Source organism: Pinus tabuliformis, chromosome 5_2 (genome assembly GCF_031772625.1).
Source record: "Pinus tabuliformis cultivar Carrire ecotype Pingquan chromosome 5_2, CPIR1, whole genome shotgun sequence".
Classification (NCBI taxonomy): Eukaryota; Viridiplantae; Streptophyta; class Pinopsida; order Pinales; family Pinaceae; genus Pinus; species Pinus tabuliformis.
In genome coordinates this window covers 166,778,330-166,786,044 of record NC_142306.1, presented here as the reverse complement: position 1 = coordinate 166,786,044, position 7,715 = coordinate 166,778,330, and positions in this window count along the sequence as shown.

Here is a 7,715-nt window from a genome sequence, read left to right as displayed (position 1 = left end):
ACTGAGATTCTACATGCAATTCTTTTCTCAAACCACACTTATCCACCAGGTCTGGATTAATATAACTATAATTAGATCCAGGATCAATCAAAATAGAAACAACTTGATCACAAAGCTTACCATCCATCTCAATGATAGATGCCTGATGATCCACCTACTTGTTGTCCACAACTGCATAAATCTGAGGAATGCTATGACCGGCATCCCAAACTGTATTTGCCTCCTGAGCACTATAGATTTGGGGTTTGCCATCTTGATACTGTAGAAAATACCTCTTACAGTGATCCTTACCACGTATCCAACATTGCAATGGTGCTCTACCATCGCCTCTAGTCTATTTCTCTCCATGTCCCTTCTCAATTGTATTGAACTTCTTGTAAAGGACTAAATTTTCTTTCTCACTTACATTTTGATGTCTTCCTCTATTTGGTGGAAATTTTCCTTTAACTTTATCATTTCCTTTTAAGTCATGCTTATGCTCAAATTTGCACTTCGACAACTCATAACAATGTTTCATCTTTCGAATGGCCTCCTCCAATGATCTAGGCTCATCAAACTCAATCTTATCTTTGTATGCCACTCAAAGTCCACTGATGAATCTCTGAACCTTGGCCTTCTCCTCCTTAAGGTAAGGAACATATCTCAAAAACTCCAAGAAACTGCCAGTATACTCATCATCTGTCATGAAACCCATCTGCAACTCATAAAACTCCTTAGATCTGTCATCATAGTACCTTTTCAACAAATACTTCTTCTTGAAGAGCCTCTCAAACTCATTCCAATTCAAGTCATACTCATGAATACCTATAACATTCTTCACATCCTCCCACCAAATATCTTCTTTCCATTTAAGACTGAAAGTGGCTATCTTTGCTTTCATGTTTTCTGAATAATCATGCAATCTGAAGAACTTCCTCATACCAAGAAACCATGCCTCTGCATCTTGTGATTCCTTCATCTCTCCATTAAATGTAGGTGGCTTTTCTTTCTTAAAATCATTCGACAAATACCCCTTGTCACTCCTCCTATAAGGATGATAACGATGACGATCATAATGCCTATCCAAACCAAAACTAGAATAGTACCTATGTCTATCACCCCTCCTATCTGAAGTATCCAAGGACCTGCCATCATTGATCATTTCCTCTCCTTCCAACTTGTACTTGCCATGAAACCTGCTGCCATATGATCCATTAGTTCTTTCCTCCTGCTCATGGCTGATATGAAGTGGTCCCTGTCGCTGCAGCTTTGACAAACTCTGACGTATCACTACATTTACCTCTGCTTGTTTCTCCTATGCCTGTATGATTTTTTCATCGTCTGCCTTGCAACTCCTTATTTCTACCTTTAAAATTGCCAGTGTCTATGCCAAAGCAGAAGATTTCCTAACACCACATTGCTCATTTGATCCATAGGGAGAGTCTTGGGAACTGTAGTCTACCATCTTGCTATTCATCTTTAATATTCTTCTTGCAATGTATATCATTTCAGCTAAACCAAATCACAATAAACCAATGTACCTTAGCATAATTCAGGGAAGATACCTTGTCTGCAAGATAAAAAAGTCAACATGATACATGTATAACATAATCATGATAGGATATAGAAATATAACACATAAGCATATAACCATATATCGATAATTCTAACTAGAGTCTAGTTATGAATGCATGCCCATATCAACTACACATACCATGACTTCGTGCGTGGCAACAACACCCATATAAATGTACATTTCATAACGTGTAAGCACTGACATGCATAGAAATTCATAAGAAATCATACACTCATGATGACACACTTAACAACAACAACATCCTCTTTCACATGGTGACATCGCTACAACCATGATCGACACCATGCATATGAAAAGATCATATAGACCACAAGTATGAGTAACACACATGCAATCAACATGAATGCATGACTAACACATAACCCATCAAGTCTAGGGGTTGAACCATGCTCTGATACCACTCTGTAACACCATCCTCCCACATCTACCGAAGTAATTGACCAACTGGGGTAAAAAATGTGACTAGAAGTTACCATGATATGATTCAACCTCCTAAGTGACCTTAAGGAACTCGAATCGATAGAAGCATACCATACTAGACCTTCTGCACCTGCTATAGGACTCCCAGAATGAATCCTAGTCATTCCCCTAACCATCCCTTGGGTCCCACTGAACTTTTAGACCACTAAACTCTTGGAAGCTCGCTTGATATGGGAAAGGGTACATCTTAGGACCTTTGGATGCATGCACAACATGGGTATGCCAATATCCAAGGACTTTCCTACTCAGACTTGTGCTTGCGTCCCCGAGATTTGAGCCACTTTTTCAAGCATAGAGCACAGGTAACTACTGAGAACTCAATGCCACTTTTATAATTCATAAATTACACAATGAAAAGACTTACAAATTAAAAACTAACTCCATTACTAGGCCTGACCATCCCCAACCGGGACTGTCATTATATCAAACACTTAGCATCAATTCAATGTACAAAAAAATAATACAAGACTGAGCATAGAGGACTGATAACTCATATGAGACTTCACAAGAAGGATCACCACCCTCTTCATCCAGGTGGATGTTGGTGGCCACCCACCTATCCCACTTGGACCCCCACAATTGTCTCTTTCAGTTTTTCAGTTTCCGTAATTGTGGCACAATTTACTATTTTTAGCAGTTTTTCGGATCTTGAACTTCCGGAGCTGTTTTGAGGCCCCAAATGACATTTTTTGGAAATATGGGAGCAACATGGGTCAATTGACCCATGTTTCTCTTCCCAAAATTATGGTGCTCAGATAGATCTTTCTAACGAACTATTGTACGCGTCAAACGAAGATCGGGTACCAAAGTTACAACCCCGGGAAGTTGATGTACCAACTTACCCAAAACGAGGCCCACAATTTGGCATTTCATCTTCTAGGGTTAGGTTTTTGGATGCTAAGGGTTTTCCATTGTTTCTCAACAATAAATAGGCCTTCGAGCCTCATTGTAACACAGTTCAGAGGCAGGTAACCACCACATCTCTTCTCAAAGATAAGCTACCATCGCCCTAGCTGGTTTATTTCCATTTATGTTTGTAAGCATATTTCAGTATTTTACATTAATGAAATCAAGTATTATTTCCACCGCATCTCTGCATTTATGGTTATCTCTGTAATTTGTTGCATTCTCGTTTAAATCCAAATCAGTGGTATCAGAGCGGTCTGCTTTTTCTCTGTTTTTCTTTGCATGTCCCCAATGAGGTTAGGATATAAGGAGTTAGGGCTTGAACTGGTCGAACCTTTGCAAGATCAGCCTCGCAATTCCCGATGGCCTCCCATGGCAGATGAAAATAAATACGAGGAGGTAGGAGATCCTATCAAAATCTTGCTCAAAGAAGCCCTCAAGCAACAAAGGAACGCGATGATGGACAACTTTTCCCAGATCCTTCAGCAACTACCCAGAGGCGACACATCGGCTTCCAACATCTACTCTGGAAATGCCACACCCTTTAAGGTACAAGTTAATTTTGAAATCCCCATATTCAAGGGTTAGATAGACACATATGCCATAGATAAATGGTTAAATCTGCTAGAGGGTTATTTTTCCGTTCATGAATTTTCGAGTCGGGAAAAGATCGTTTTCGCTCTTCTCAAAGAAACCCCCCAAGTCAAGGACTGGTGGGAAACCTACTGCGAGCAGAAGGATGAAAGTACGGGCTCACAGTTTTCAGTCACACTCACTTGGAATTCATTCCGGGATGCCGTCAAGGAGCAGTACTACCGTGTCAAAACCTATGAGGACAAATACATAAAGTGGATCACGTTGCAGCAGGGACGTGACCAAGATGTGTCAGAGTTCACAAACATTTTTCATGCCCTTTGCACACAGTTGGGTATCAAGGACTCTGAACTACATTTGGTACTCAAATACCACGAATGCCTACACAGATACATCTAGGAAAAGATGGAGTTCCTAAACATCTCCTCACTCGGCACGACGTATCGATAGGCTGTCAAAATCGAGCTAAAGTTGAAACAAAAGAAGCGAGACTTTGGATCTGCAAATATGAAGACCAAAGGACAAAGCCAAGGCGAGGTGACCCAAGACAACCTGTCGAAGCTGCAAGAAAAGAACAACACCACGAAGTCGAATAAGGACACAGGAAAGTGGTGTGAGTTCCATAATAGCCCCACTCACAACACAAGTGAGTGTCGGACCAAGCAGTCGATGGTGGCCGAGTTGAAGGCTTCAGAATCAGATGCATGTTCTGACCTTGAGTCAGAACCCGACAAGGGGAATGGCAAAGGGAAGTAGATCATTGATGTGGAGCCCAACATCAATGTTGCCATTCCTAAGATCTAGAAGAATAAGCTCGAAGACCCAGAGGAGGGTAAGCGTCTTTTCCACTCACAAATGTGGGTGAAGGGTTCACCGCTGCAATTCATTGTTAACAGTCGGAGCCAGAAGAACCTCATTTCAGCAGAGGTCGTGAAGCGGTTGGGCCTACTGACTACACCACACCCGCAACCGTATAGTATCGGGTGGCTTCACCAAGGATGAGATCTCCGAGTTCACCAACAGTGATGCCTTCCCTACAACATCAAGCCCTTCATAGATGAGGTATTATGTGATGTTGCACCTCTAGATGTTTGTGATGTACTATTTGGCCAGCCATACTTGTGGAGGCGACATGCTGTGTATGAGTCAAGGCCTCGTACTATTATTATTACTTTGGGTAATTCATTATACAGGATGCCGGAGGTAGCCCCACCTACTTCCACTTCTTTGATCTCTGCTAAGAAATGCAGCAAGATCATCTCCCAGAATAGGAAATTCATTTTCTGTCTGGTTTGCTCCCAAAGTAAGGGGAAGATCATCACCATATCCATGACCCTCGTGAAGGGTTCCTCCACGCAGCAGCAACAACAGAGGGATACAGTCATGAAAGAACATAGGAACAACTTTTCCTCACCCACAGGGGTACCACACAAGCTTCAGGTGGGCAACAAATTTTGGTTGCATCTACAGAAAGAATGCCTTACAAGAGCCCATTAGAAGCTCCGACCACACCGACATGGTCCTTACACCATTACCAAGGATGTGGGAAATAATGCTTTGAAGAACATCATTCCTCCATTCCTTCGCCTGCACCAAGTGTTTAATGTGTACCACCCTCGACCTTGCTTCCCACCATTACTTGGACACATCCGAGATTTCAGAACAGGTCACCAGGGACCAAGTTCAGCAGATGGAGGAACTCAATGCAATGGGGACCATTTCTTCCTAATGGGGTAGGAATGATCTAGGTGGATGTTGGTGGCCACCCACCTATCCCACTTGGATCCCCACAACTGTCTCTTTTAGTTTTTTAGTTTCCGTAATTGTAGCACAAGTTACTATTTTTAGCATTTTTTTCAGGTCCTGAACTTTCAGAGCCATTTTGAGACCCTAAACGACGTTTTTTGGAAATATAGGAGAAACATTGGTCCATGGACAAATGTTTCTCTTCCCAAAGTTGTAGTGATCAGATAGATCTTTCTAACGAGCTATTGTACGCGTCAAACGAAGATTGGGTGCTAAAGTTACGACCTCGGGAAGTTGATGTACCAACTTACCCAAAACAAGGCCCACAATTTGGTGTTTCATCTTCTAATGTTAGGTTTTGGGATGTTAAGGGTTTTCCATTGTTTCTCAACAATAAATAATCCTTCGAGCCTCATTTTAACACAATTCAGAGGGAGGTAGCCACCACATCTCTTCTCAGAGATAAGCTACCATCGCCCTAGCTAGTTTATTTCCATTCCTGTTTGTAAGCATATTTTAGTGTTTTACATTAATGAAATGAAGTATTATTTCCGCTGCATCTCTGTGTTTATGGTTATCTCTGTAATTTTTTGTGTTCTTTTTTAAATCCGGTCACCTCTTCCATTATTTTTTTTGACATCAATTAGGTCTTGCATCCATTATCCTTTCGTTTACAAGTAAATACATGAAATAACCGTGACAATAACCAGTCATATAACCATGCTTATAACCAGCGTTAAACCATGAAAATAAAAATGAGATAACAACCATTAAAGCCACATATTAACAAGTACAAAAGAAAAATAAATTAGATTTCATTAATCATTGGTAAATTCAACCAGGTTCAGGACTTCCATGTACCATCCAACCGTAGACATGGCTGAACCAAATATTTCTTTCATCTAGTCACCCCCATGCCATATTCTAAGCATGAATGTGGGATCTCATGGATAAACCAATCCAAAAACAACCAAGGGAATCCAGAGGTTAAACCACCTCCACCCTCACGAAAATTGGCACCGAGATCACAAAACCAAACTGAGCTTGGAATGCCTTTGTCATCCATCACTATACTTGAGGAATTTTCCATCTCCTTGTCTCTCATGCTTTATAGAAATCCACACCGAATCACTAGGCCATAAAGTGAGACACTAGTCTCTCAGGCTTTATCGTAATCCACATCGGATCACTAGGACCTAAACTGAGACTCCACCCTCAGGCATTACCATGTACCCCACCAAAAACGGTCTAGGGATTCCTAGGCCTTTGGGTTTTTCCTAATACCACCTCTGCCCTAGATTTCGAAACCATCCGGCAATTCCAATTCTCAAAACCAAAAAAAAAATCCTGTCACACCATGGATATCTGGAAAAGGGCAAGGCTAGGATGAAAACCATTGTCATAACCTGACAAAACCATGCTACCAACAACAAGAGAACCATATACCAATGTGCAAATCCATGCATGTTAAAACCAACTAGGAAATCACACATGCAATATGTTACCTACAACTATTCCTGCTAAAGCTTCTTGACCCTACTCTTCCTTGCTTTATCTTTGCTTTCCTTCCTTTCCTTTGCTTATTTTTCCTTCCTTGCTCCAAAGCTAAAGTGCTCCAAAAAACTCTAAGTTTCCAAGAGTGACAGAGAGAGAGAATAATGAGAGAGCTCCAAAACTAAGCTGACAAAAGGTTACAAATTGATCCCTAGAAGCCATTTTCTCAATGAGGCCTCTATTTTCTTCATTTTCCATTATTTTCTTTCAATTTCCTCCTGACATGCAACCCGTGACCTTTCACCTTCCCTTTCCCGTATTTTCCTTTATTTTCATAAATAAATGTGCCAAAAATGACTTTTTTCCTTTTTAATGCCTTAGCGATTGCCTTTTCCAATTTCCCCTAGCCATAAACACATCCAGTGATTCCAACTAGGATATATTTTCCCAACATTAAGCTTGGAATCAGTGTCCCTTGACAATGGTCTTATTTTGCCTTTATTAACTTTTGTTACATGAAATTTTAACCAGGGGTTGTTACAATATTGGTGTAAAATGGTTTGATTATCATAAAAGCTTGCTGAAAATTTAGCCATATTGTGTGTATGTGAATACTGGATTGCTTACCTTGGCTTGAATTATTTCCCTTTGCACATGCTATTTTCCTTCCTTGCACACTATTTTCCTCGGCTCGCCTCCATGGATAGGATTTTCTAGCATAACCTAAAAGTGTCGAGAAGAGGGAATGGAGTAGATAGTAGAAAAAATGAGGTAAGTCATTTCAAATTTATAGAGATGTAATTGTTTAAATTCTTTCATTGATTTTTTTTAATTCCAAAATTTAAAAATAAAACTTTATTTTATATATCTAGGGACATGAGATTAACAAGGAGAAAGAGGCCTTGGATTTGATATTGGG